This window comes from Canis lupus, chromosome 25 (genome assembly GCF_048164855.1).
Source record: "Canis lupus baileyi chromosome 25, mCanLup2.hap1, whole genome shotgun sequence".
In the NCBI taxonomy this organism is placed as follows: Eukaryota; Metazoa; Chordata; class Mammalia; order Carnivora; family Canidae; genus Canis; species Canis lupus.
In genome coordinates this window covers 43,962,208-43,989,831 of record NC_132862.1, presented here as the reverse complement: position 1 = coordinate 43,989,831, position 27,624 = coordinate 43,962,208, and the positions used below count along the sequence as shown (strand labels likewise).

At 46.0% G+C, this 27,624-nt stretch overlaps 1 protein-coding gene and 1 long non-coding RNA gene across 2 annotated transcripts in view; both read right to left on the bottom strand.

Moving 5' to 3' along the window:
* Positions 1-27,624, bottom strand: part of WNT5B (Wnt family member 5B) — a 109,004-nt gene that overhangs the window by 65,038 nt on the left and 16,342 nt on the right. The window lies entirely within an intron of this gene.
* LOC140616903 (uncharacterized) lies at positions 19,493-22,609 on the bottom strand. The gene is made up of 3 exons (XR_012017221.1): positions 22,059-22,609; positions 21,200-21,386; positions 19,493-19,848 (listed from the first exon to the last, which is right to left on the bottom strand). It is a non-coding gene; the product is annotated as an uncharacterized lncRNA (long non-coding RNA).

Sequence of the window (27,624 nt, the reverse complement as noted above, 5' to 3'; positions counted from 1 at the left end):
AGCTTTATTAGCTCAGTAATACAGAGGTCATCACTGGTTAGAGAATGAGAGAAAAGAAAGGAAAACCTTCTGGAATTCAGGGCTCAGCCAGAAAGCAAATGACCATTCCCAGCACCATTCATAAAAGTCTTAGAAAAGCAGAGAACCTTCCCAGGTGGCTCTATGGACATCGTAGCTCAAATATGCCCCTGTTGGTGATGGTACCAAATAAAGATTCAAGGACAGCAGCCCAAGCAGGGAAAGGAGGGTGCAGTGGCAGGAAGAGGAAGCATGTATCACTCCATGCGCAGCTGAGGAGGAGAAAACACAGGGCAGGCCAGGCTGGAGGAGACAGATGACAGGGCACCAAGTGAGGGAGGGCATGAACTATTCAACCACCAGCAGCTCCTCCAGATGGTGGGGGTGCCTCATTAGAAGGAACCAGGAGGGCTGCCCCTTGATTGGCAGCCCCCAGGAACAATTCTCCTGAGCTGGCACACTTCCGCAAGAAGACGGGCCCTCCTCTTTCTTTGGTTGTCTGATGTGACTTGAGGCAGAACTACCCAGTCGCGGGCCACCAGGCTGGCCTTGAGGTGAATCATGTCTGAGGACGTGAATGGGAGGTGACTGTCCTGCCCAGACACATAGCTGCTGGGCTGCCCCCCTCTGCAGCCATCCTGTCTGTAGGTCTCTAGCCCCTGCGGCAGGCAGGACTCGCATTTCCTTCTAGCCACCATCCTGGTTTTGCAGGGAAAACAAGCCAGGATTGACAGTGTGGCTAGGGAGACACAGAAAAGAGGTGTTTCCAGGGCCACAGTGCAGCCACAGCCCTCGCGCAGGCCCTGCAGGCGACAGCCGGCCCCAGGGCCCCAACACTGCCCTGGGGCTTTCCTCAGGCTGCCCTGGGCTGCAGCTTCTCGGCTCTGATGGGCAGAGAAGGTAGAGCCGACCGTGCTAGCACTAGCGATCCCCCAAAGACACCTGGATACCTCCCTAAATCCTGAGCGAGAGGGCTCCCAGAGCAGGGCTCGCCGGTCCAGGCAGCCTGACTGCTTGTCTGTGGCCTGGGCAGCCACTGCCGCTGCCGTCCTAACGTCCCTTCCATCCGCAAGGCGTCCACACAGACATTGAAGTTAAGCCAGCACAGCCAGTGCCCGGGTTTCCCAAGTTTCGTCTGCCCTGTCTATGGAGAGAGTGAAGAGGGGCACAGAGAGAAGGGGGGACAGTGACAGATGACACAGACGTAGATGGCCTATTCCGAGGCACCGCTCAGGCCTCTGATACCCCATCTAGCAGGTCTCCCGCATTCCCTGGCAACCCTCCTGGATTTGCGGTGCCTCGCACTTGATGCCCCCGGGGGAAGCCCCCCATGTACCATTCCCAAGCCCATCAGCTCCCACCCCTATACTCATTCCTGTCTCTGCACCTGCCCAGAGCTTGCAGGGAAACGGCAGCGCTTGTGTGCAGGGCTGCAGACACGTTCCCACCCTTCCACCGGTTGCCCGAAACAAGCCTGCTAATGCTAATCTACCCCCTCACTTGCAGCTCAACAGCTTTTCTTCTTAAGCCCCTGATAATGGTTTTACTAAAATCCCCTTTTGATGGAAAAAAATCCCAGCTGGACATTTCAGGCCTCAGCACAATGTACAAGGCTGCAGGTCCCTTTCCCTACCTCACAAAGGCCTCTAATCAAGTGGAAAATGTGCTGGAGGCCAGAGGTTTGGGTCTGCAATTATTTTTTAAGGGATTACTAGAGAAGAATAGGGAACAGCAAAGACCCCCCCCTTTGTTTTCCATTTGGTCCTGCTTTTAGACATACTGAACCAGTGGCAGCGTCCAGTTCCCCAAGCACGAGAGCCCCATGTCTCCCTTCCCTGGTGGAAGGGTGTCATCTCTGGACACCATCACTTCAGAAAGATTTAGGGAGTTTGGAAGCAATATGCAGGTCCTAGTCTGACCCCATTTAAGCCCTCATTTATAAAACCACCATCGAACAGGATCTCGTGTGTGAGGAGAGCACTCATTCATTAACCTCTAACCCCTAGTCTGTCTGCAGAGGGGAGAGTTCACACCATGTCCATACACTATTAAGATTGGGAGCATTCACGAGGGCTTCCCAGGCTTTGGAGGGCAAGAGGTCATGTTCCCAATCTTGCCAGATATCCTTCTTCTTATTTATATACATTGACCCTTCCCCTTAACATGAAGCCCTGATGTGAACCATGGATAAAAATATAAAACCCTAACCAGTCTTAGTAGCCTATTCAAAAATGTACACTATGGAAGGGAGTTGTCTCCTCTGTATATTGTCGTTGATACATAAATGCTCGTTAAGGACTAATCAATAAATGAACGTTTCAGGTTGGCCCTCCATTCTCCTCATTCTGTTTCAGCACAGAGAGACTGCTCATCCTTCTAAACCGAGCTGGTTAGTGATGTATGCAAATACCCAGTAAAAAGGAAATTATTACAAACTCCTAAACTCATTCTGGGATGATCAAGGATTAGGCTGTCCAGTGCTGAAAGTTAGAAGTCAGCACATATTGCAAAATAAATGCCAGGCTGAGTAATAATTCTCAGGTCCTTTCTTCAAAGTCCCTAAAATGTCTTTGGTCAAAAAACGAAAACCAAAAACCAACCCTGTCTGGTTTTGTCAGTAGAAATGCCTTCCTGATCTAGTTTACCTTACTGATTTTTCAGTTCTCCCTCAGAAAAGCCCAAAACAGGTGAGAACCAGATGGATAAGAGCACAATTATTACATTTAATATCTTACATTTACTACTGCATACTAACACCACATTCATACTTTATATTGGCCTTCATGCTTCATTGGGGTGGGTGTTGCAGGAAAAGGGGGCCATACAATTTTCCTAAAGAAAGCAAGTAAGGGTGGCCCCTCTGGAGTCCTCTCCCCAGATAATGATAGCCAGCCTTGTTGAATCACTTCTGCTGGTTATCAAGGTGTTGTGACAGTCTTCTCCAGGAGTGAATAATTTTCACCCTACTTTTGAAGCAGATGAACTTGTTTATTAGCAAGATGAAGTGATACACTCAAGGGCATCAGAGGGGACAGTGGACTAGATCTAAAGAGTCTAAGGGGGCCTGATTCCTTAAATAAGGAGCAAATCATGAGATAAGTCTGCCCTGCAGGAAAAGTTTGTTCCAAACCTTCCTCTCCCAGATACACTTCCTGAATCATTACCCAGGATGTCCATTTGCTTCTTTGCTTGGCTTATCAGCATTATTTTATTTTGTCTTACTTATTTGTTCTATTTTTTTGAGAGAGGGAGGGGGAGGGGCGGCAGAGAGAGAATCTTAAGCAGGCTCGATGCCCAGCACAGAGCTCGATCTGATGACCCCAATATCATGACCTGAACTGAAATCAAGAGTCGGACGCTTAAGTGACTGAGTCACCCAGGTGTCCCAGCATCATCTTAATACTCATAATTATTCTTATACTTCTCCTGTCTTTTAACATACTGTATCTAGCAGAGTATCAATTATTTTAGAAGTCATTCTTCCTACCAAAACCAGTTTAGGGAAGAGTAAATTAGCAATTTGAAAAAACAATAATTTGATAAAACAGTGATGATGATGCACTTCAGATTCTTCAGGGCAGTTGACTATTTTAGTACATTGGGAGGTAAACATCTTTCAGGCTCTCATTAGGTCACAAAGGTATGTAAAAACCAACCTAAGACCAACTTTCTTAATTTTCCACTCAAAAATCAAGATTACCATAATTAGAATTAAGAAGTACAAAGTATGGGCTTTCAGATTAAAAGAAAAATTTTCTTTAATGACTTAAGAGAGAAGAAAATTATATCTTGAGGTTGAAATGTTATCGGTCCAAAGTTCATTGTGTCTAGCGGGCATATCTAAAATAGTTCGGAAATGGGGTGCCTGGGTGGCTCAGTGGTTTAGCGCCTGCCTTTGGCCCAGGGCATGATCCTGGAGTCCCGGGATTGAGTCCCACGTCGGGTTCCCTGCATGGAGCCTGCTTCTCCCTCTGCCTGTGTCTTTGCCTCTCTCTCTCTCTGTGTCTCTCATGAACAAATAAATAAAATCTTTAAAAATAAATAAATAAAATAGTTGGGAACTACCCTTGAATCCATGGAGAAGAGAGAAAATATTCTTCAGATTGTACCAGGCAGGGTAACCTACAGAGAGAAAAGGAGCCTTTCTTCTCTACAGTGTCTTCTCTAGCTCCTCTCATGCTCTTAATAACTGAGGTCTACACCTAACTTCTGCTCAGATCACCTGTGTTGTACTGCTTCATATTTCCAAAATTCTCCCTGTTCACTCATTTCCATCATTATGGGCACACTCATCATCTGGCTCCCCCAACTCTCAAAACCACCACTTCTACGCCTACAATCTCGACTCAGCCACTGAAGACCCTGCCTGGGAATCGTGGTGCACTTGACTCTGGCTTCCTCTACTTGCCCTGCTCTGCCCCAGAACCTCCCAACAGCTATGGAACTTTCCAGAATCATCCAGAGTGGTGGTGGCATTCCCTACACCACAGTTTTAAATATTATTTTTACTAAAGCATGCCTGCCTATTTAAGGCTGTTCTTCAAAGGGATACATAAATCCTTATATAAAAAAAAATACCATCCAGAAAGAGAAACATTTAGATGACAAAGCAAAGCCACCCTTCAGTCCCTCATCGAATGCCACTTTCCTCCCCTGGGAGGTCCCAGGTGACAGAGAGGGCTGTATCCTTCTGGACCCAATTCCAGCCTTCAGAGTTCAAAGTTGCCAACAGCAGCGAGGTGACAAATGCCCCAAATTTGGATCTGATACAGAATCATATCCTTGTGTAACATCTTGAAATTAACCTCTTGCCAGCCTATGCGAAGCCCCCAAAGGGTCTATGGTAATCAGGCAACATAAAAAATATTTCTCCCCTGGTCTCCAGCTTAAGAATCTCTTAAAAAGTTCCTCCCTGGGAACTATTATGAGTTTATCTACATAGTGCTGACAGGCAAGTGGCAGGACTGATAAAGTTTGTGCTTGGCTTTATCAGTTATAGAGCTAAAACTACTTTAAGACCCTATAAAAATGCTAACAAATATTCCATCTGACCAACCCACAGAACAGTCATTCACAATCACAAGATCCTGCTGGTTTATTGGGATTAATTGCTCACTAATAGTTAAAATGCTAGAATTTATGAATGACTTTTCAGAAATCCAAATCAGTGTGGATTCAAAGCTATCTTTCACTCAGGAAATATTTATTTGGGAGCTACTACTGGCCAAGATCCTGCACCCAGGGCTCAAGATACAGAGTAATGCCTTACGCTCCCTGGTATGGAGGTCTGCTTTCTTGAGTGGGAGAGAAAGAAGTGGAGTTTCACTGGAAACTGCTCCTAACCCACAGCCTGATTTATCTGTGCCGCAGCCTATAATCTGGATATGCCCATGGGAGTGTGCCTCATGTGTGTTTTAGAGAAAAAAAAGCAGAAAGTTGGAGTTGCTGCTTTACAGAGTTCCCAGTGCAGGAGGAACCAGCCAGTGGATGATAAGGACAGGGACTGAGATGTGTGTACAGACGACACTAAATTCCTTCCAACTTTCCCCAAGGAGTGACCTCCGGGTCCCACTCGCACCAGACCCACTCCCCTTGGGTCTCTCCCCTCCTGGCACTGCCCTCTGTGTCAGTTTCACCTTGATTTCCCAGGGACCCAAGTACAGAGTGAGAGGCCGCAGAAGCCGCCAGGGCCTACACTGCCCCCTGCCCCTGGGCTCTGGAACCGCCACCGGCCTCTGGCTCAGGTCATCTTAGCCCGCCTGGCCTTTACTGGCGGAGCACAAGCTGAAAAAAGTCTCCAAGGGAGGCCAAGCCAAGCCAGGTCCTTGATTTAAATGACTATTTGAATTATTCTCTGCTTCATCTCCGGTAATTTTGTTTTATTACAGAAAGGGTTTGTGAGAAGAGAGGAAATATTTAAGGTTTCCTCCTGCTGTTCAAAGCTAGTTAAATGTAAACAGAAAAAAACCTGTTGGGCTGTGAGGAGGCATTGTGCACAATTTGTCATGTGCGTCTCGGAGCGGATGCAAACACACATGCCCAAAGCCTCCACAAGCAAGGGGACGTTCCCCTGAGCTGCTTTCTTTTTTTTTTTTTTTTCCTGAGCTGCTTTCTTAGGATAAGACTTTCTCTACTGAAGACCCTGTGGAGGGAGGAAGTCCAGAGTTTGTACCCAACCTGCATACCACTTTATTTATTATGTTATTTATTTATTATTTTAAGATGGATTTATTTATTTGAGTGTGAGCAGGAGAAGAGGAGGAGGGAGAGAGAATTCCAAGCAGAGGGCAGAGCCCCTCCCGAGGCTCAATCTCACAACCCTGAGATCATGACCTGAGCTGAAATCAAAAGTTGGATCCTCAACCACCCAGGCACCCTTCTTAATATTTTTCATTTTAAAGTTTTTTTTTTTTTTTTTTTTTTTTTTTTAAGTAATCTCATGCCCAACATGAGGCTCAAACTCATGACCCGGAGATCAAGAGTTGCATGCTCTACTGACTGAGCCAGCCAGGTGCCACCCTCAAATGCACACCACTTTGTAATAATTCCCCAGGGTGGAAGCACAGACAGTTCCCCAAGATACTCCCACGGAGATGGTAACCCTGTCTGTGCTCTTCCACCAATGGGCAACTGGAAACTGACCTCATACTCCCCACTCACTATTTTCCTTCCCGCTAACCACCAGGTACCTCCGCAAGCTCCCACGACTGTCAGCTCCAGATGCTGACACATAGTATGGATGGCAGCCAAATTCAACTCCAGCAGCAAGGACCACAGTGTGCCAGGTGGTGGGGGTGGTGGGAAGGAGTGTGTGTGTGTGTGTGTGTGTGTGTGTGTGTGTGTGTGAGATTCAGGTCCCAGAGAGCCCTTGCATGGAGCCTGCTTCTCCCTCTGCCTGTGTCTCTGCCTCTCTGTTTCTGTCTCTCATGAATAAATAAATAAATATTTTTTAAAAAATTATTTATTCATTAGACACAGAGAGGCAGAGACACAGGCAGAGGGAGAAGCAGGCCCCGTGCAGGGATCCCAATATGGGACTCAATCCCAGGACTCTGGGATCACGCCCTGAGCCAAAGGCAGATAAATGCTCAACTACTGGGATCCTTGGGTGGCACAGCGGTTTAGCGCCTGCCTTTGGCCCAGGGCGCGATCCTGGAGACCTGGGATCGAATCCCACGTCGGGCTCCCGGTGCATGGAGCCTGCTTCTCCCTCTGCCTGTGTCTCTGCCTCTCTCTCTCTCTGTGTGACTATCATAAATAAATAAAAATTAAAAAAAAAAAAAGATGCTCAACTACTGAGCCACCCAGGCGGCCCAATAAATAAAATCTTAAAAAAAAAAAAAAAGAAAGAAAGAAAGAAAGAAAGAAAGGTCTCTGCTAATGGCTGGAATGTTCAGGGCCAGAGATAAGTGGATAGGAAGGTAGATGGATGGATGGATGGATGGATGGATGGATGGATGATAGATAAAAATACTTTCTTTTTGTTCAACTCTTAATCAGCATCTCCTGAGAAACTGAAGTACTTCTATCTCAAAGTGGAATAAAGGAACCCCAGAGAGCAAAGGATAAAGCTGTGGGGGATCTTTATTTTTGTTTTATTTTAAATCTTTTTTTTTAAGATTTTTATTTATTTATTCATGAGAGAGAGAGAGAGAGAGAGAGAGGCAGAGACACAGGCAGAGGGGGGAGAAGCAGGCTCCATGCAGGGAGCCCGACTTGGGACTTGATCCCGGGTCTCCAGGATCCCGCCCTGGACTGAAGGCGGCACTAAACTGCTGCGCCACCAGGGCTGCCCTGCTTATGTTTGTTTGAACAGATTTTTAAGGGCAAATACAGATAATCAGAGATATTATTGATACTGCTGTGCTTAGAAGTTGTGTTTAGATCTTTCTCATCTAGTTCAGAAGCAATTTGTTTGTCGTTACGGCCAAAAGTACTTTTGAAATATGCTATTAAGTTCATCAAAGATGACTTGTAAAGAAGACCCCTGGCTTTTCCAGTAAATTCCTACCAAAATCTTACCGACAAGCATAATAATGCTCACATTAGGACTAAAATGGTCATCAGGACACCAGGAGCTGTGGCCAGATTACATCTGAAGTAAGGTAGGACCCTACTGGCTGTGTCTCCAAAGTTTTCTGCCCACATCCAACCATGAAAGCATGCATGTGGGAGGATTGCCTTCATGTGGCCTTATTATCACCAATGCTGTGGGACCTCCAAGGTCTCAAGTTTTAGATGCCTCAGAAGAAAGTTTTTTTGTTTTGTTTTGTTTTAAAGATCTTATTTGAGAGAGAGAGAGAGAGGGAGAGAGAGGGAGAGAGAGCATGTGAGTGCACGAGTCAGGGCAGGGGCAAAGGGAGAGGGAGAAGCAGACTCCCTGCTGCTGCTGAGCAGAGAGCTGGACACGGAACTCCATCCCAGGACTTTGGATCATGACCTGAGCCGAAGGTAGATGCCTAACCCCCTGAGCCAGCCAGCCCCCCAGAAGAAGGTTCTGAAGACTCCTTTGGCTGACTAGTCGGGATGGCCCTCATCAGCTCCCAGTGGACTCATTGTACCTGCCTCCCAGGGCACCTCTTCTGTCACCAGCCTTAACTTGCTCCAGCCTCTCCCACATACCTCTGTTTCTTCAGGTGTGGTCTCGGGATGACCTGTGGAAGAATCACCTGGGTGCTTGGCAAAAATGCATTTTCCAGGGGGAAGGATGTGAAATCTCCCTATTCTATCCCAGAGGTTTCTTCCTAAAACTGTAATTTGATCATATTGCTTGCTATCTGTTGCATCAAGAGTCCAGTCCCAAATTCTTGCTATAGAACCATAAGCCTGCAGGGTCGCCAGTGACTCCTCAAGATCCATCTCCTGCCACTTCTCATCCTTCCAATCCCAGCCTCCTATGCTGGTCATATGCAATTTTCACTCTTTTGTGCCCGTACTATATCCCCAGGCCTATAATGTGCTTCCCTCCCAGCTTGATTGGAGAACTCTTTCTCACCCCTCAAGGCCTGGCTCAATCGAACTTTGTAGAACTTTCCATTATTTTCTCCTATGTGTCCCCACAACATGTTGTAGGAGGCTCTGGTTTTAGGGCTTCTGGCACTGTCTTATAATACTGTCTTATAATATCTTCCCTGCCTCCCCCCTCTCCTTAGAAGGATCTCCTAGTTGTGGGTGGTTGGGGTGGCATTGAACTGACCGGCATGAAAGTATGTGTTGAGTTTCTACTAGGTGCCCAGCTTTGTGAGAGGGGCTGAGGATATGGCAACGAACCAAGTTTGGTGCCACTCACAAGCTCACAGCCTCGTGGGGAAAAGAAACAATTAGGAAGTAATTACCATAATGGGGGATGAATGTTTTGATAGGAAAAGTACCTAAAACAGGTTGAGCGGTGAAGGATCCAAATCAAAAGGATCTAACCTGCCCTTGGAGTCAGAGACTGCTTCCCAGACAGCCAGGACTTTGCTTTTCTAGCTGTTGGTTGCACACTGGGAGGTCCCAAACACATTTTCTTATGTGTGATTTGAATGAGGATGATCCTGAAATAGTTGATCCAGACCCACAGGCCCAACTATCTCTCATCAGCAGACATCTCAACCCAGCACATCTAAAACTAAACATCTTCCTTTTCAAACCTACTCTACCTGCCCAAATAATCTACAGCTTCCATAAAAAGCTCCCCCTGGTTGGCCAAACAATAAGCCTTGGAGTTATGTATGATTTCTCTTGCTCTCTTATTAAACCCTATGCCCAACCAGAGCATCTCAGCCCATCAATACTACTTTCTAGATTTCACATGTTTTTTGCCCCCCTCCATTCCTACTACTAGCTCTGCCTTAAATCAATCCTTATCATTTGTAACTTTGACTCAATTTCAATCAAGTCGGTGATTTTTCAAATGTGGAAATCTGATTTTATCACTTTCTCAGTCACAATTCTCCAATGACTCTTGCCTATAGGTTAAAATCTAAAGTCTGTCACACATCAGCCAGAACCCTTGGCAATCAGCCCTGCCTTTCCTCTCTACTGCCGCCTCCCCTTAACCTGCATATGCCAGCAGCCCTGCACCCCTGAAGCTTCCTTCCAACCTCTCCTGCCCTCCTCCAGAAATGGGGAAGGACCCCTGGATTTAGGGGTCCAGTGCAAAGGATTCTTGGAAGTACCTGATGGCCTGCGACTTAAGGACAGTTCACGGTGCCTGGTGTCAAAAATGCCAAAAGTATAATGAATACTGTTTTGCTCAGATGAAAATGTTCCTGACTTTCAAAAGGCACATTGTTTGCATTAAAATGTTTCCTGTGTCAGGTTGTAAAAGGCGCAGGAGGAAACTTTTTGGGATGATGAAAGGTTCTGTATCTTGACTGTGGTCGTGATTTCATGGGGTTTATATCTGTCAAAACTCACCATATTGTATACCTTATTATTTTTTAAAAGATTTTATTTATTTATTTGACAGAAAGAGAGCACGAGCAGGGCGAGAGAGTCAGGGAGAAGGAGAAGCAGACTCCTCACAGAGCAGAGAACCTGACACAGGGCTCAATCCCAGGGCCCCGGGACCATGACCTGAGCTGAAGGCAGATGCTCAACTGAATGAGCCACCCAGGTGCCCCTATATTGTATATTTTAAATGAGTGAAATTTGTTCTACACGAATTGTATCTCAGTACAGTTGTTATAAAATTTGTTCCCTCCATCAAAACTAACTGTTTCATGAATGATCATACTGTTACCTTGAAATGCTCTATCCCAGGACACCTGGGTGGCTCAGTTGGTTAGGTGTCTGGCTCCACACTCAGTGCAGAGTCTGCTTGGATTGTCTCTACTCCTCTGCCCCTCCCCATGCTCATGCTCTCTCTCTCAAATAAATGAATGAGGTCTTGAAAAAAAAATTAAGTCCTCATTGAATTAAAAGGAAAATAAAATAAAATGCTCTATCCTGCCTACCTGCCTGTAAATCTTCTTTCATCTTCACTACTTCATGAAGCCTTTCCTGACTCCCCCAGGCAAACTTAGGTGTTATTTCTTCTGTCGCCTTCAGTTTTGGTCATCCCTCCCCATCTTTGATGGTGAGGCCTCTGAAATCCCCTTGGTAGAAGAATTTCCAGTTATGGAATTTATAGAAATGCCAGGCTCAGAGTGGTGAGGTCTCAAGTAACCACATTACAGAACTGTCTTCATTTTGGTGACCCCTACATTCAGGGAAGCGCCTGGTGTGTCGCAGGTGTTCAGTAAGTATCTGAGAAACACGTGAAGGAGAAGGTACATACTTGTACACAAGGCTCAAGTGAGTCTGACTTGAAGGAGGTAGATGAAGCTCTTAGTTATGACCATAAATGGAATAGGGATGATCTCGCATGAACCTTACTAGTGAGAAATCTATTCAGAGCCCAGATTTATTAATAAGTCACTCTTTGATAACTGCAATATCTCTGCCCCATGGTAACCATTTCAAAGTTTAATTAGAATATTTCAAGTATCTTTTTAAAAGTTTATGCAATTGATGAGGTATGTTATTAAGCTTTGCTGATCAAAAAGTAAGCGTCTCACAACTACTGCCATAAAAAACATGCTTTTGGAGATATACACAAGTATATATAAAAATCTAAGATATTTACAAGATTCAAAAACAGTTAATGAAGGACTGTTCAGTCATAGCAATGACCAATTATTAGTAATGAAGGACTGTCACACGAGATTTCAGAGACCTCACCATGAAGGATAACAAGGATGACAACAATGGCATATCTAGTTTGCCACTGTCTCAAAGGGATCTCTCACTCAAGATTCAGCAGACAGGGGAAGAGGAGCCGCTGTGACAATGCTGGCATCTGTACTTGCCCCTGGCGCCACCACTCCCCCATACCCCCGGCCCCGGGCATCACCACAACCACTCTGGAGACCACCGGAGGAGTAAACATCAAGAGACAGAGGAGAATTAATACCATTTGGTCTCCATGACCATATCATCAAAAATTTATCGAATGTTTAGTGTATGCTCCAACTAAAATAGGCAAAATAGTCAAGAACCTTGGGTTCTATTCTGCTTTGCTCATTCAGTCCCTGGCCTAGCTTGATTGACCTTCCCTTGTTTCTTTTTTTTTTTTTTCACTTGAAAAACCTGAAAAATATTATACATAACCCTTGCCATTAGGAAATCCAGGAAAGACTATAAGAGTGAAAATACGGTGCAATTCAACAAGGATGCATTGCAGGTGTAGAGCATGCAGGTGTAGGGCATGCAGCTGGTGCCCCCGCCCCCAGGCCCCCCACTTCAGGGCATAGGAGCCCACCTTTCAACTGGACATTGCTTAGCAAAGCCCTCTTTGCTCTTCCTAGTAGGACTTAAGCACTGGGAAGCAAAGCTCCCTGGGACACCCTCAGCCAATGACAGAGAGGGCTCAACCTCAAAGGGCCCAATGGTAACCAGCTCAGTGGCCCACCTGTTACTGGCCACCTTCCCTTCGCCGCCTCACTCTCCCACTGCCTGACCACTGGTTCTCTCACCACGCGAACAATCTACACAAACCATCACTACCTTTCCTCAACTTAGAAAGAAAAGAAAAATGAAAAGGAGAAAAATGAGAAGGCAAGACAGAGACAGGATGAGTCAGGCTATCTCATTACTTTGACTTACAGACACGGTCTCCATAAATACATACACATATGCACATAAAGACAACATCGATTCTGTTAGCACACATAAAGATGCACCTTTTTTTTCTTCTTCTGTTCCACAGTTCTGTAGGAATTTTACTGTGTTCTTTATCCCTCACCCTTACGAAGATGTTTTTTAAGATTATTATGATTATGGTATTAAAGGTAATTATTCTAGGTTATTCTTAATGTCTCAGGGCTATACTTTGTACTGCCCAGCCCAAAGTCAACTCAGGGAAGCACATTTTAATTATAGAAATATATGTATGTTTATATATACATGCATATGTACATACATGTATATATGTATGGATATATATACACATAAAATGATGACATATATATATAATGATTATACATCTTTCTGAGAGAGCAAACTAAGATTACACAGTGATAGCCGGACACACAAGAAATTCACAACCCCTCAAAGAAAAGATGTCTGGATGGCTTGCCTAGCAATTCCCCACTGAGATATAAGACTGTCCCTATGTTTCCTCCCCTGTTCCTTCCCTGAAACACTTGAAGTCACTTGACAAATCATTATCATTCATTAATAATGTTTCCTGAGTGCCCATATGTGAAAGAAATCCACTGCACACTTCACAGTTACAATTCCCTTCCCCACAGAGCTTTCGTTTTAATGGAAACTATAGAATATGTATGTCTTCCTCTCACATATTCTGTTTGGGTTTGTTGTTGTTTCCTGTCTTTCTCTCTTCTCTCTCTCTGGTCCAGAGGAATGATTTCCTGGTTTACAATCTAAGCTGGATCGGGGACCTGGGTGGCTCAGCGGGTAAGCATCTACCTTTCGCTCAGGTCATGATCCCAGGACCCTGAGATCGAGTCCCACATCAGGCTCTTCACAGGGAGCCTGCTTCTCCATCTCCCTACATCTCTGCCTCTCTCTGTGTCTCTCATGAATAAATAAATAAAATCTTAAAAAACCCACAATCTAAGCTGGATCATTTCACTTCCACGAGTCAGGGAACCTTTTGTGAACATACAAGAGGACGGGGGATAAGGGGTGTAAGGAAGCAGAGCAGAGGTGAAGGGAACCGGCTAGCAGTGATGGCTGCCCCTCCTCAGCACGGAGGAAGCTTCCTGGTGGCAGGCCATCATAGGCAGGGGTCAAGGAAGAATCACTGGTGCAGAAAGAGCATACATCAAAGAGGCCAAACTGATAACAAGAAACGACTGTCTCATCATCACACCTTACATTGCCTTTTCTCAAATTACCTTGTCAGCTTGAGGGGACCCAACTCTCCTGGTCCCCATTTCAGAGCTGCAGATACTGGTTTCTGCACTACACAGCTTAAGAAGTCGGGAGAGGTGGAACCTCATTCTCTCTTCCACAACTCTCTACTAGGTCTCCCTTAGTCCAGCCAGGATGGTTGAGGTGTTAGAGAACTTTACCTCTTTTGATTGTTCTAAAAACTGCTGCCAGTGCCCAAGAACCCTCTCTCTGTAACCCAAAGGACCTTCTGGCTTGGACTCTAGTAGAAGGGTCCCAAGGCGTGAGCTTGCCTATATGCTGAACCTGGCTTATTTGGCCTTTTGGTGTAGAGACCCTTCCTTAAAACACGAGAGTATCATTCAGTGATGTAGACAGTTTGATGGGCAGACCTGATAGTGCATCAGAAAGATCTAGAGCAAAAAAATAAAATAAAAATAGAAAGATCTAGAGATGGTGATGATCTAGTCCAGTGGTTTTAAACTTTTTTTTTTAAGAACTACAACTTTTTTTTTTTTTACTAAAATTGTATGCTGAAACACATGAAATAAAAACATTTATGCAGGTGAAACTTGGGAAAGGGAAAGGATCTCCACACTAGCCCCTTAGTAAGAACTATCTCAAGAACCACCTGTCCAGCCTGGCCCATCCATCTTATAGGCAACAGAATGGGTGCACAGAGAAGTCAGGCAAACGGCCCAGGGTTGCAGAATTAGGGACCAATCAACTTTCTAGATGCTTAATCTCTTGCTCTTTCTATACAGTATTCTGTCTTGGAGAATTTTCTGAGCCTACAAAACTGCACGTGGCACTATTAAGCTACAAAAATTACTGACTCAATGCTTTCATTCAAGAATCACTCCTGTTCACATCCTCTGAATAAGAAGTTTGGAGTTCTTTGTGCCACATTAACTCTGATTGGTAACTCTGAATTCCCTGCTGGCAGAAGTAATACAGGTCAGATTCTATTAAACACATATCACTACAATAAAAAAAATTAGAATCCAGCTCATAGTCTACAAACTTCAGGAAGATTTAATCAGCAAAAGTTTAGTGCTGTATCACCAAGGAATTTGGATAGTGTTTTTGATGTTACTGTAAAAAGACTGCCTATGGAGGCACCTGGGTGGCTCAGTCAGTGAAGCATCTGACTCTTGATTTCTGCTCAGGTCATGATGTCAGGGTCATGACACTGAGCTCCACATCAGGCTCTGTGCTGAGCATGGCGCCTGCTTGGGATTTTCTCTCCCTCTGCTCCTCTTCCTGCTTGCTTGCACGAGCTCTTTCTCGAAATAAATAAAATCTTAAAAAAAAAAGGATTTTTGTCTATAGTGTGTGTGTGTGTGTGTGTGTGTGTGTATTGACCTCGTGGTGATAGATCCAATAATTCAGACAACAGATGGCTTCCAAGTACCTCACCATAAAAGTGGCTGCATATTACACAACTCAACACTGAAACACCCCTCCCCGAGACCCCCTCACTTCATTCAGTTTTCCTAGGTAGTCAGGCAATTTGCTACCCTGGCATAAGAAGAAAAAAAACTGTCGGCACTCCCAAGGCCCACCCATGGCCTCAATGGGACCCCTTTGGGAGTGGAGTCTCCAGCCCAGCTTCATTGGGAAGGAGTCTTAGTTATTTACAAAACCAGAGTCCTAAAAACAAAACAAAACAAAACAAACAAACAAACCACAAAAAAACAGAATCCTTAAAGTAATTCTGTTCAAGACCCTTTAAAAGAAGGGAGGATAGGGGCTTCTGGGTGGCTCAGTGGTTGAGTATCTGCCTTCGGCTCAGATTGTGATCCTGGGGTCCTGGGATCGAGTCCTACATCGGGCGCCCCACCGGGAGCCTGCTTCTCCCTCTGCCTATGTCTCTGCCTCTTTCTGTCTCTCATGAAAAAAATAAATAAAATCTTTAAAAAAATTTTTTTAAGTAAAAGAAAGGAGGATAAGTAAGAATTCAAAACCAATGTATGTACATATTTGAAAAATTCAGGGACAGGATGGAAGTGTGCTTGGAAGTAGGAGGAGGCAGGGTATGAGAATGGAAGGCTGGCCCCTCTGCAAAAGAACCTGTGAGTACAGGCCCCGCTTACTCACTCCTCTGCCCCTGAGGCTGGATGGGGGAGGGGTGACCTTAAAGTTCAGAAAGGATTGATCTCCGAAGCAATGAAAAGGAGGCCATAAGGAATGAGGAAATTGTCGACATGGAGAATACATTCAAGGCCAAGATCCAAGTAAAACATCAAACTGGAAAGAAAAAAATAACAAAAACATTTGAGATGACAAAGCTGAAACTCTGTCTCTGGGATGTGGCTACTTGGGTTTCTCTCTCATGCCTGACAGCTAGGATCAGACCCCTGCCATTTCTAGACACGGAGTCTCTGACACGTAATGCCTCTGGTACAGATGAAACCCGCTCACTGTGCAAGTGATCTGGGCTGGGGACTAGGTGTGTGGGGCCAACTCACACCCTCTACTCGGGTTTCCCAGCCATTGGCTCGTATTTGAAACTTAGTAGTAGAACAGTTCATGCTAGGACACTCTCTGAACTCTGCTTGCCCTGGTGCTAGCATTCTGCCCTACAAAGGGAGGGCATTCTAAAAGCACTTTTTTTTCTAAAAGCATTTTTACAAAGGCACGGGAAAGAAGATGAAACACTTGTAAAAGCTTTTGATAGCACTGAGTCATGCTCAGAGAAGCATACAAGTAGTCAGGGTACTGTATGTTCTGAAACACACACAATAACACTCTCAGTGGGTCAACTTCCCTATTACCTCGTGGGGCAGCAAGGCTGACTTACAGCTACCATCTAAGCTGAGGTTTCTGGAACTTTTAAATCCCTTTGCACTCAATATTGTTTTGGGGTGATTTACAGCTTCTGAAGAGAACCAAGCACTGAAGACAGAGCTGGGGTTTAAAGCTCAGTTATGTCAGGGATCCCTGGGTGGCTCAGCAGTTTGGTGCCTGCCTTCGGCTCAGGGCGTGGTCCTGGAGACCCGGGATTGGTCCCGTCGGGCTCCCTGCATGGGGCCTGCTTCTCCCTCTGCCTGTGTCTCTGGCTCTCTCTCTCTCTGTGTGTCTATCATGAATAAATAAATAAAATCTTAAAAAAAAACCACCTCAGTTATGTCAATTACTGGCTGCACAGCCCTGAACAAATTATCTAACCTCTGGCCCTCAGTTTCCTCATCTGTAAAATGGGAGTATTAAAACCTGCTTCATAGGGTTATAGTTGAGATCAGTGAAATGAGATGATGTATGCAAACCATCTACTACAGTGCCTGGTACATGGCAGATGCTTCGTGCATTCAACCAATATTAACTGACACCTTACTATTTGCCAGGCCTTATGCCAGGTAAGCAAAGACAGATGTAGTAACTGCCCTCTTGGAGCTTTCCATATGGCCACTAGCCTATTGACTCAACAGTAGCACCTACTCTGAATTTCTTGTCTAGACTGATGAAGACTGATGGTAGCACATAGTTACAAAGATAAGAGAGATACAGACTCTGCTCCTCAGCTTCAATCTGACTGAGAAGGTAAGAGAACCATATCACTGGATGGCTCTGCTACTAATTATGTGACTTGGGCAATTCATACAACAATTTTGGAGCTCAGCTTCCTTGTAAGTAAAATAAGGAGGTTGGACTGGATGATTGGTTCTCAAACTTGACTGGCCATCAGAATCTCTGGAGGACCTTTTGGAAGTACAGACTCCAGGCCCCCACCCACACCTGCTGGTCAGAATCTTGAAGTGTGGGGCTCAGGGATCTATCACAGTTTTTAAAATGCCCCCATGTGGTCAAATGCAGACCTCTTGGTCTTGGCCCATCTGTAAGATGCCTTCTAACAGGAGTACAGTTCTGTGATACATCACTGTCACGGGAAGCGGAAGCGAACAGTGCCATGGAGGAGGCACCGAGTGCAGAACCAGGGTTAGGAGAAGGCAGACATCAGTGGGGTGGTGGCAGTGTGGATGTGAACTTGAGAGAGGCCATAGCCGAGGGCGAGAAACTGAACTTGCAGAGGCTGGGAAAGGAAAGAGTGTAGAGAAGGGAAGCCAAACATTGGGCCAGAGGACAGATGCTTGGATGGGAATAAATGGCTCAGAGGTTGGGAAGGCAGACTGAGACCAACTTGACTAATTATTTCATCCATCCATTTATCCATCCATCCATAATGTGACCTTATTTGGAAATAGGAAGTTAAAGTAAGGTCATTAGGTTGGGCCCTAATCCAATATGACCAGTGTGCTTATAACAAGGGGAAATTCAGGGGCACCGGGGCGGGGTGGGGCTCAGCCTGGTAAGTGTCCGCCTTCAGCTCACGGTCCTGGGGCCCAGGCGCACATCGGGCTCCCTGCTCCGTGAGGAGCCTGCTTCTCCCTCTGCCCCTGCTGCTGCTCCTGCTCACGTGCTCTCATAAATAAAGTCTCTTAAAGGGGGCGGGGGAATTCAGACCGAAAGACACGCACGGAGAGAAGGCTATGTGCAGAGACACAGGGAGGCTGCTGTGTGAGGGTGGAGGAGTGGAATGCATCCCCAGACCCAGGACGCCAGAGACTGCTGCTAAACCACCAGCAGCTGGGACGGAGTCACAGAACAGATTCTGCCTCCCAGGCTGCAGCAGGACCATGGCTGCGGATGCCTTGATTTCAGACTCAAGAAGTGTGAGCCAAGAAATGTCCGCAGTTTTAAGTCCCCTCGTCTGTGGCACTTTGTTCCTGCAGCCCTAGGAAGTTAACACACGATGGAAGGGAAAGGAAATAGAGGCCAAAGAACTATGAGAGACTGTGGATTAGAGGCTGGACAACTCATTTTCTGAATTCAGAAAATTAGACGAACCCACTAATTATGTGCCAAGAATGGTGCCGGACACCTGTCATTGAGTATCATTCAGTAGCAACAGATATTGGCTGAGTAATTAATGAGATGTTGGAGGTCAAGGAGGAGGAAAGATGGGTTCTTGGGGAGGATGGTGGCATGTGGGAAGAAATGGAGGCTTTGTGTCAGACAAGTGAACTCCTCCTTCTGGAGGCAGCCAAAGCACAGAAGTGAAGCTCAGGAGAGAAGTCTGGGCAGAGATTAAGTTTTGGGAATCACTCTTATAGCAACAATAGGTTAGATGCCATAAGAAAAAATCTTCTAGGAAAAGGAAAGATCTGAAGGCAGACTTACTGTAAGTCAGGGTCAGAAGAGGATGAAGAAAGAGGAGAGGACATAGGCGAGTCTGGTGGCACAGAAGCCAGGAGAGATGTGGAGGGATAGGCCCTATCTATGACAGAAACAGAAAGAAAGACATGGGTTTGGGCATATTTCAAGCTATTCTCTTTTCATATAACAGTAGTTTTGTTGTTTGGGGTTTTTTTCTTTTAACATAAATCCACACAAGTCAGGGATCCCTAGGTGGCGCAGCGGTTTGGCGCCTGCCTTCGGCCTAGGGCGCGATCCTGGAGACCCGGGATCGAATCCCACGTCGGGCTCCCAGTGCATGGAGCCTGCTTCTCCCTCTGCCTGTGTCTCTGCCTCTCTCTCTCTCTCTCTCTCTGTGACTATCATAAATAAATAAAAATTAAAAAAAAAAAAAAAAAACATAAATCCACACAAGTCTTGAATGGTTTTAAATGGAGAAGCTTTTGAATTTCTTAAATTCAAGAAGAGTTCTGGGACGAAAAAGTGTTAGTGTTAATTTCCTGAGTGTTTTAATAGCAACTTTAACCTGAAAAGCTCAAAGAGTGTTGGGTCAGACAAATGATCTAGTAGTGAGGATAACATCCCAATGTCATAGATATGAAGGCTCAGAGAAGTAAAGGTTTGTGGCTCCATTGACCCAGAACATCAGGTTCCAGTGAAGAGCTGATTCTGATTCTTGGGCAAATATTCCGATCCAAGCACCAGCTGGCTCACCTGTTGATTCATTCATTGAGTACACTGCTGACCACCGCACTGCAGCAGAGAACAAGGATAAATGAAGTCACCAAGGAGCTCACAGTCCAATGGGGAAGAGAAACACTACCAGGTGTTAAAAGCCTTCACTAGGGAATCCCTGGGAGGCGTAGCAGTTTGGTGCCTGCCTTCAGCCCAGGGCGTGATCCTGGAGTTCCAAGATTGAGTCCCGCATCAGGTTCGCAGCATGGAGCCTGCTTCTTCCTCTGCCTGTGTCTCTGCCTCTCTTTCTGTGTCTCTCATGAACAAATAGATAAAATCTTAAAAAAAAAAAAAAAAGCCTTCACTAAAGAAACTTTAAAAAACAATAGTGTTCAATGATGACTGACTGGATAAGCAAAATGTGGTTCATGCATACATGACACGCAGATGACCTCTGAAGACATCATGCTAAGTGAAAATAAGGCAGACACAAAAAGACAATTATTGTATAATTCCACTTATATGAAGTACCCAGTGGCATCACGTTCACAGAGGCAGAAGGCAAAATGGTGGTTGCCAGGGGCTGGAGGGAGGAGACAGGATTGGGTAGAGTTTCAGCTGGGGATGACAAAAGTTCTGGGGGTGGATGGTGGTGATGGTTTTGCACAACAGCATGAATATACTAAAACCACAGAACTGTACACTTAATGGTAAATTTTACATCATATACATTAACAATTTTGTTATCATGTGTTTTTTTTTTTTTTTTTAAGATTTTTATTTATTTACTTGAGAGAGAGAGGGAGTGAGCATGAGCAGTGGGGAGAGGCAGAGGGAGGGAGAGGAGCAGGCTCCCCGCCCAGTGCAGAGCCTGACACAGGCCTCAATCCCACGATCCCGAGATCACAACCCTGAGATCATGACCCGAGCCGAAACCAAGAGTCAGATGCTCAACTGACAGGCAAGAGATGGCATCCTAAATTTCTTTCTTTTTTTTTTTTTTAATTTTTATTTATTTATGATAGGCACACACAGAGAGAGAGAGAGAGAGAGGCAGAGACACAGGCAGAGGGAAAAGCAGGCTCCATGCACCGGGAGCCTGACATGGGATTCGATCCTGAGTCTCCAGGATCGTGCCCTGGGCCAAACGCAGGCGCCAAACCACTGCGCCACCCAGGGATCCCTAAATTTCTTTCTAATACACAGAATAGGTATGGAGAAGTTGAGTGCTGAATACGAAGTCAGTGTCAGGGTTAAGTAAAGAGCAGGTTTTAGCTGCTATTCCAGTACATCCTACATCTTTTTTATTACAACTAATTAGCATTTGCCTATTTAAAAGTAACTTTTGGGTTTTACTTTATCACCTGTTTCCTTTTAGAAATGTTAGAAAACAAGAAGTGGGAATAAATAAGACTGAAAATTCTCTTACCCAGAGAGAACTACCATTAACGCTCCGGCATAGCACCTTTTAGCTGGAAAATGTCCTCTCTTCATTTTTTTTTAAAGTTCAATCCTTTAAATTCAATCCTTTAAATTCAATCCATTCTCCCTCAGTACAAATGGCAAACTGTGATCTAGCAGGAAAGGGTCAGGCGACTTTCTCAGCACCTCATAGTCTGTCAGGAGGGAGGTCAGAATTGCAATTCAATTCTAACTCAGCCATCCGAGCCTCTCTGCCACTGCCACGACTATCTGGATGATTAGAGTCATCACCTACCACAGCCAGAGCCCCTGGCTAAAAATACACCCTCCTCTGAGATGGTTTCCGTCATTTAGATGTTTGAGAGCCAGCCAGAGCCTGGCCTGGGCACTAAGCGAACATCTGGGTGAGGCACTGACCACAGAACCACCGGGCAGCTGGAAGCCATATGGGCATGGAGCCTATGCAGCTGGTGAGGCCACCCTCACCTCCCTCCACCTCCCTCCACCTCCTCATGCTGCCCGTTGGGCCTTCAAAGCCCTCCCCCCTCTCTTTTGCCAGATCACAGCTCTTTGCTTCTCTGCCCTACCTCACTTCCCTACTCTGTCCCAGAGGATAATTTCTCCTGCCTTCTCTGTTCCTGCTTCCCTGCCACACCTCCATGGTCTTTCCCTTCCACTCTACCCTGCATCTGGAAGAGTTTTTCCCTCTCTTGCTTGCCAGCCTGATGGCTTCCTCCAAGTGCTTCCTCAAAAACCATTTATCTCTGAAAGGCTTCCATGGATTTCCCACACTGGTGGCTTCCCTGCCACTTCCCTTGACTGGGTAGCCTCACCCGAGAAGGATCATTCATTTAAACCAAACTCACCAAAATCTACACAGGTGTGATGCTACGGGCACAGTGTGCTGCAGTGGGCACAGAAGTGAATGAGAAGGGGTGTTTTCCCTCAAGGGCCCAAGTCTGGTGAAGAAACAAACAAAAAGTAAATAGTTAAAGGAATGTGCTAGGTTGTGTGTTAGAATTTGGGCGGACAATTTTGTTAGAATTTTGGGAGCTTCAAGGAGAAAGTAATTTTGCCCAAGGAGGCCAGGAGGCATGAGAAGAGGGCTCCTCTGAATGAATCTAGTGGTAAATGTGGTCATCTGATGGGCTTGCAAAGTGCAAAAGGGCACTGTCAATAGGGGAGGAGGGAACGTGCAAAGGTCCAGGGCAGAATAACTCAGGCAGGAAGGGCTTGGAACTCCACATTTGGGGGTGAGGCTCCAGCTGCTCCTGGGTCCCTAGTGAAAAGGCTGACACTGGCTATGAGCTCACCAGATTCTGTAGCTAATTCTCATTATCAGTTGGGAAAGTTTAGAACAGTTTTGCGCAGGCATCATAGCAGAGTTCAAACCCTTGCTGAATGCGTTGTTAGAGGTTCATAAACATCACACAGAGTGGCCACAATGCAGTCACTGGAGTCTACTAAAGACGAATAACCTCAGTGATGTCAGATGCTCAGTCCATGTGAGTTTGCTCATCTGCTAAATATGGCAATGGATGAGACCAGTGACATGCTGAACAAAAGAGGGTTTCACCGTCAAATATGGGAAACACTCCCCCTCCTCAGGGATTCACATTTGCCTATGAACATGTTAAAGTTTGTGGTGGGGGGAAACCAAAGTGTTTAATTTGGTCAAAACCAGCATTTCTCAAACTTATTTAATCACACAATTCTTCCCCCTCCCCCCTCTCCCACCAAATATCTCTTAATCTCTAGGGAGGAAACACATGTGGGAAAATGCTGGATGAAATGGTTAGCAGCCTGCCTTCCAGCCATTAAAACCCATGGCTGTATGGACTGAGGATAAGTCACTGGGCTGGAACTGGAGCAACTGAAATATAACTGAAGCATAGACACTAACATTCATTCTAAGAAGATAAAGGGACTGCGGGTGGGCATGACTCTGCGAATGGGTGTGATGCTAATGGTGAATGGTCACCTGGAAAGCCCAGTGTGAGGACATAAATGATGCAGAAAGCCTGAAAATGTTCTAAGGGGAAACCAAACTGGTGGAAAGCTAAAGGCAGGAAAACTTTGATCAGAAGGGATAAAGGACCCAATCAGTCAGGAAAATTTGGGAAAGTAAGAGGGTCCTGTGGAGATTCTTCTGGTAAGGCTGAGATAGGGCTTGGGGCGGGGGGCCTTCAGGAGAACACTCTGCCTCAGAGTAAGAGAAGTCGAGTCCTCGGGGACCACAGGCCTGTGAGAGGGATGCCAGGCAGCCCGAGGAAGAGAAGGGAGAGTCCAGGGAGAAAGCACAGCGTGACCACAAGGAGGAGGAGAAGAATCAGATAACCTTGGGATGAGAAGGGCTAATGAGTACCTGGGACGCTGGAACAGCAAGCCACCCTTACCTGGAACCCATGCTCTCCTGGTGCGAACAGTCACAGGTTCACCCTTTCCCTCCTGGGGCCTCTGGCACCTTGCTCTGCTACCCACACTGTCTCTCGTGCATCTTATGCCCCCTTCCCGACCCATTGCCAAGTTCTCCTTACCTCTGGTCCCCCTGCAGCCACTGCCCTGTTCCCGACTTTGCTGCCCAGTTTCTTTGTTGTTGTTGTTGTTTTTAAGATTTTATTTATTTATTCATGAGAGACAGAGACAGAGAGAGGCAGAGACACAGGCAGAGGGAGAAGCAGGCTCCATACAGGGAGCCTGATATGGGACTTGAACCCAGGACTCCAGGATCACATCCTGGGCTGAAGGCAGGGGCTAAACCACTGAGCTACCCAGAGATCCCTGCCCAGCTTCTTTGAAAGGAGCTCCAGGGCTATACTTACAACCTCCTGGATAGACTAGCCACCTCCAATTCAACCTGTGCAAAGGTGAATCTGCAGGTGCCTGGGTGGCTCAGCGGGTTAAGCATCTGTCTTCAGCTCAGGTAGTGATCCCAGGGTCCTGGGATTGAGTCTAGCAGCAGGCTTCCGGCTCAGTGGGATTTCTGCTCCTCCCTCTCCGTCTGCCCCCCTCCCCCTCTGCTGTGCTCACTCTCTTTCTCTCAAACAAATAAATAAAATATTAAAAAAAAAACCCACAAAACCCAAAAGCCAAAATGAATCTGCCCCCTTCCCATCAATCCAGCCCCGAAGGCAGTCATTCCCATGAAGGCCACAGCCGTGTTCCAGTCAGCCAGACCTCAAGCCCAGCAAGTCACTGCCCATGACTACACGCAGGTGGCAAGTTTCATCAAATCTGCCTCCCTGCCGCTCTGTGGAGTCTCACTGTGCCACCTGACCCCTATTATAGTGGCCATATAAATGTTCTCCATACTCAAACCCTGTGAGAGCAAAGCATCACACACAGGCCGCCGCTCTCCCTCTGAGCTTCCCCAGACGCCAATCAGAAGACATCAGTAATGGATCACAGCTCTTGTTCCTGCAGAGCCTGCACTTGGCCTCACGATCCTCCTTAACAAAGTGTACGATCCAAAGAAGCCAGCAGCCGCCAATAAAAGTTGACACTCAAGATGACACTCAAGCATACATTTTATCACAGTTGAACAACTCTGAAATCTGAATGCAAATGCCAATGTCAAACACATTTCCACGCAGTCGTGACATAACTGTCACTGCCTCTGAGTGGCAGAACTCGGTCACAATATTTCATATCATTGTCACCTCGTCTGAGTAGTGTGCATGGTTGGTACTACCTGTGCTGAGTTTAACTGCCATTTTAAATGTCTTCAAAAAGATGACACCGTGATTCAGCACTGAAACCCAAAGTTATTGGTACACAGGCATGGAAACAGAACAACAGAATATATATTTTACATTAAATATTTGCCACTGGAGGAATGACCAAAATTCTAAATTTTATTGCAAAACAATAATCTAAAGCTTCATGGGACCTAAGAAAGATACCCACAAGTAGAAAAAGTTAAGCTACTTCCTACAAAAATATGCTGATTACAGGCCAAACAATGCACGTGGAGGTAAGAGAAATGGATGAATCCTTCGGAACATATGAAAGAAACTGCAAAGCAAGAGTGGCTGGCATCAGTTCCTGTGTTCCACAGGATTATCTCAGAGGCACTGTATTGTAGCTTATTGACAGGGTTGGTCTTTCTTTGCCACACAGAAATAAAAGTAGAGTGTAAAACCAAAGGCATCTTAGAGTTGATAAGCTCTTGGTTCTTGTCAGGCTTAGCATCTCAATACTTTTTCGTGCAGTGCCTGGGCCAAAGGAAATGCCCAATAGTAGGGGAGCCTGAGTGGCTCAGTCTGTTAAGCATGTCCTGGGATCAGGCCCCAGGAGGGCTCCCTGCTCAGCAGGGAGTCTGCTTCTCCCTCTCCCTCTGCCCCACCCCCCACTCATTCTTTCTTTCTCAAATAAATAAAATCTAATAGTTCCATTTCTTAAGTAGTTAAGTCCAATGAAGTTAATAAGCCTTTATGTTCCAACAACTCAGTAGCCAATTGAAAAGACGATACACATAAATTGAAAGAAAAAAACATATTCTTTCATCTTAAATTACTTCACAATAACTCTTGTAGGTGAAAACTCATAACCCCCTTTAGAGACTGGGAAGCTGAAGCTCGGAGTTGGGTGACTTTCCCCAGGTTCCAGGGCTAATAGATGGTTCAGCCTTATAATATAGTAATTTGTGCCTTAAAAAAAAAATAGTCCTCCTTTAGAGCATAAGCTCCTCAGAGACAAGGAGCCTCAGTCATGTCTGTAGTTGGCAGAACTCAGCAGAACATCATGCCACAAATAGACGGTGAATAAACAGTTCTTGGATTAAATCATCTCCATCCAAAGAACCCCTCTTCTTATAGTACCTCTGGCATTTTTAGGAGTCAACTGAGCTTGCCACGTTGAAGAGGATGGTGAGGAAAAGATACCAAAGGAAACAGAAGGAAGAGAGAAGAGTTGATTGTAGGGCCTGCACGGAGGCGGCCAAGAGTTGCCCGGGTGGTGACCCTCCTGCCGGCAGCAAGGAAGCCAGGGAACAACTCAGAAGCCTCCGGGTGGGCTGCTTGGCCTTCTCAGACTTGGATCTGAGGGGCCTGGAAGGCAGTGGCTGTGTCACCGTGTTGCAGTCCGGGCCTGATGCCTGGTGAATCCACTGCCAGGCCCACACTGAAAAGCTCCTGTCACAGCTCTCGGCCCCTCCGCACCTTCCCAGCAGGCGCTCTGGCCGGCAGGGTACTAAGTGGCTCCAGCTGTCTGTCAGGAGACCCCACGTGACTTCTGTCGTAGTGACCGAGCACAGTGAAATCCCAGCCGCACGCACTTAGCCGGACGCAGGGCCGTGAGCCACATTTCCCGGTTATCTGTCCCGAGAAAGGGTTTATATTTCCCCTCTGGAGAAAGATCCCCTCTGAGGAGAGTGCAGAGTATGTTGGAGCGAGAACAGCTGTCCGCAGGAATTCGTTTAATTCACTTCACCTCACATACCCTCCTAAATCCTGAGGCTGAGGTATGTATGGATGTTTAATACGGGGTGGCTGACAGAAAATGTGTCCCCAGGGAAAAAGCCAAGGAGCCAGTCCATGAGGATTAAGTGGATCTGCCATGACGAAACGCTGACAAGCCCGTGCAGCTGACATGACAGCAAGTGAAGAAGGCAGGATTCATAGACCTCCCGAGACCACGGAAGTCATCTGGTGGAAGTTACACGTGAGACAGAGCTTAGTAAACAGGGCCATACAGAAACAATCTGGGACCGGAGTCAATCAGTGTGGAGATCTCACCAAAGCCCTGAAGCGGGAAGTTCCCACATTCCTCCTCCTGGACCTCCCAGTTCTCAAACCGTCCATTCCTGAGTAGGCAATCTGCCCAACAGGGTGGCCATCCCCCAACCCTCATCCCAAAACAAATCCTAATGGTACCTCCTATGATCTTCCACATCTGAGGACACGAGTGCCACTTTCAAGGTCCCCCAAAACATATCCCTTCATGGATCCTCACCACACCTCAGGGAAGTTGTGGGGGCTCGCAAGAGCTCCTCAAGAAACTGTTACTCAGGAAAGGCAAGGCCTGAGGTCAGATGGTGAGTTCTCACACTCAGACCTCTCCAAGTCAGGACTTGTCTACCTCATCATTAATCCAAACACCTCAAAGTATTCTTACTACCACACAAATTGGCAAATGGCAGAGTGAAATGATTTGCCTGAGGTCACATACACATGCAAAGCATTATCATATTATCACCTGCTCTGGGAAAATGATTCCCATGAACTACAAGCTTGCTAGCTGATGGAAAGAACAGGCTGTTGTGGGAGACTTGACTCATCCCTGATGACGGACATGCCATTGAAATATGACTCCTAGAAATGCTTTTCAGAATATTTAATAAGATGGTTGATACTCAATTAGAATTTTGTGTTATCTCAAATTCGCTCCAATTATCTTAAGAGGTGTCATGAAATACAACACTAAAATTCACAC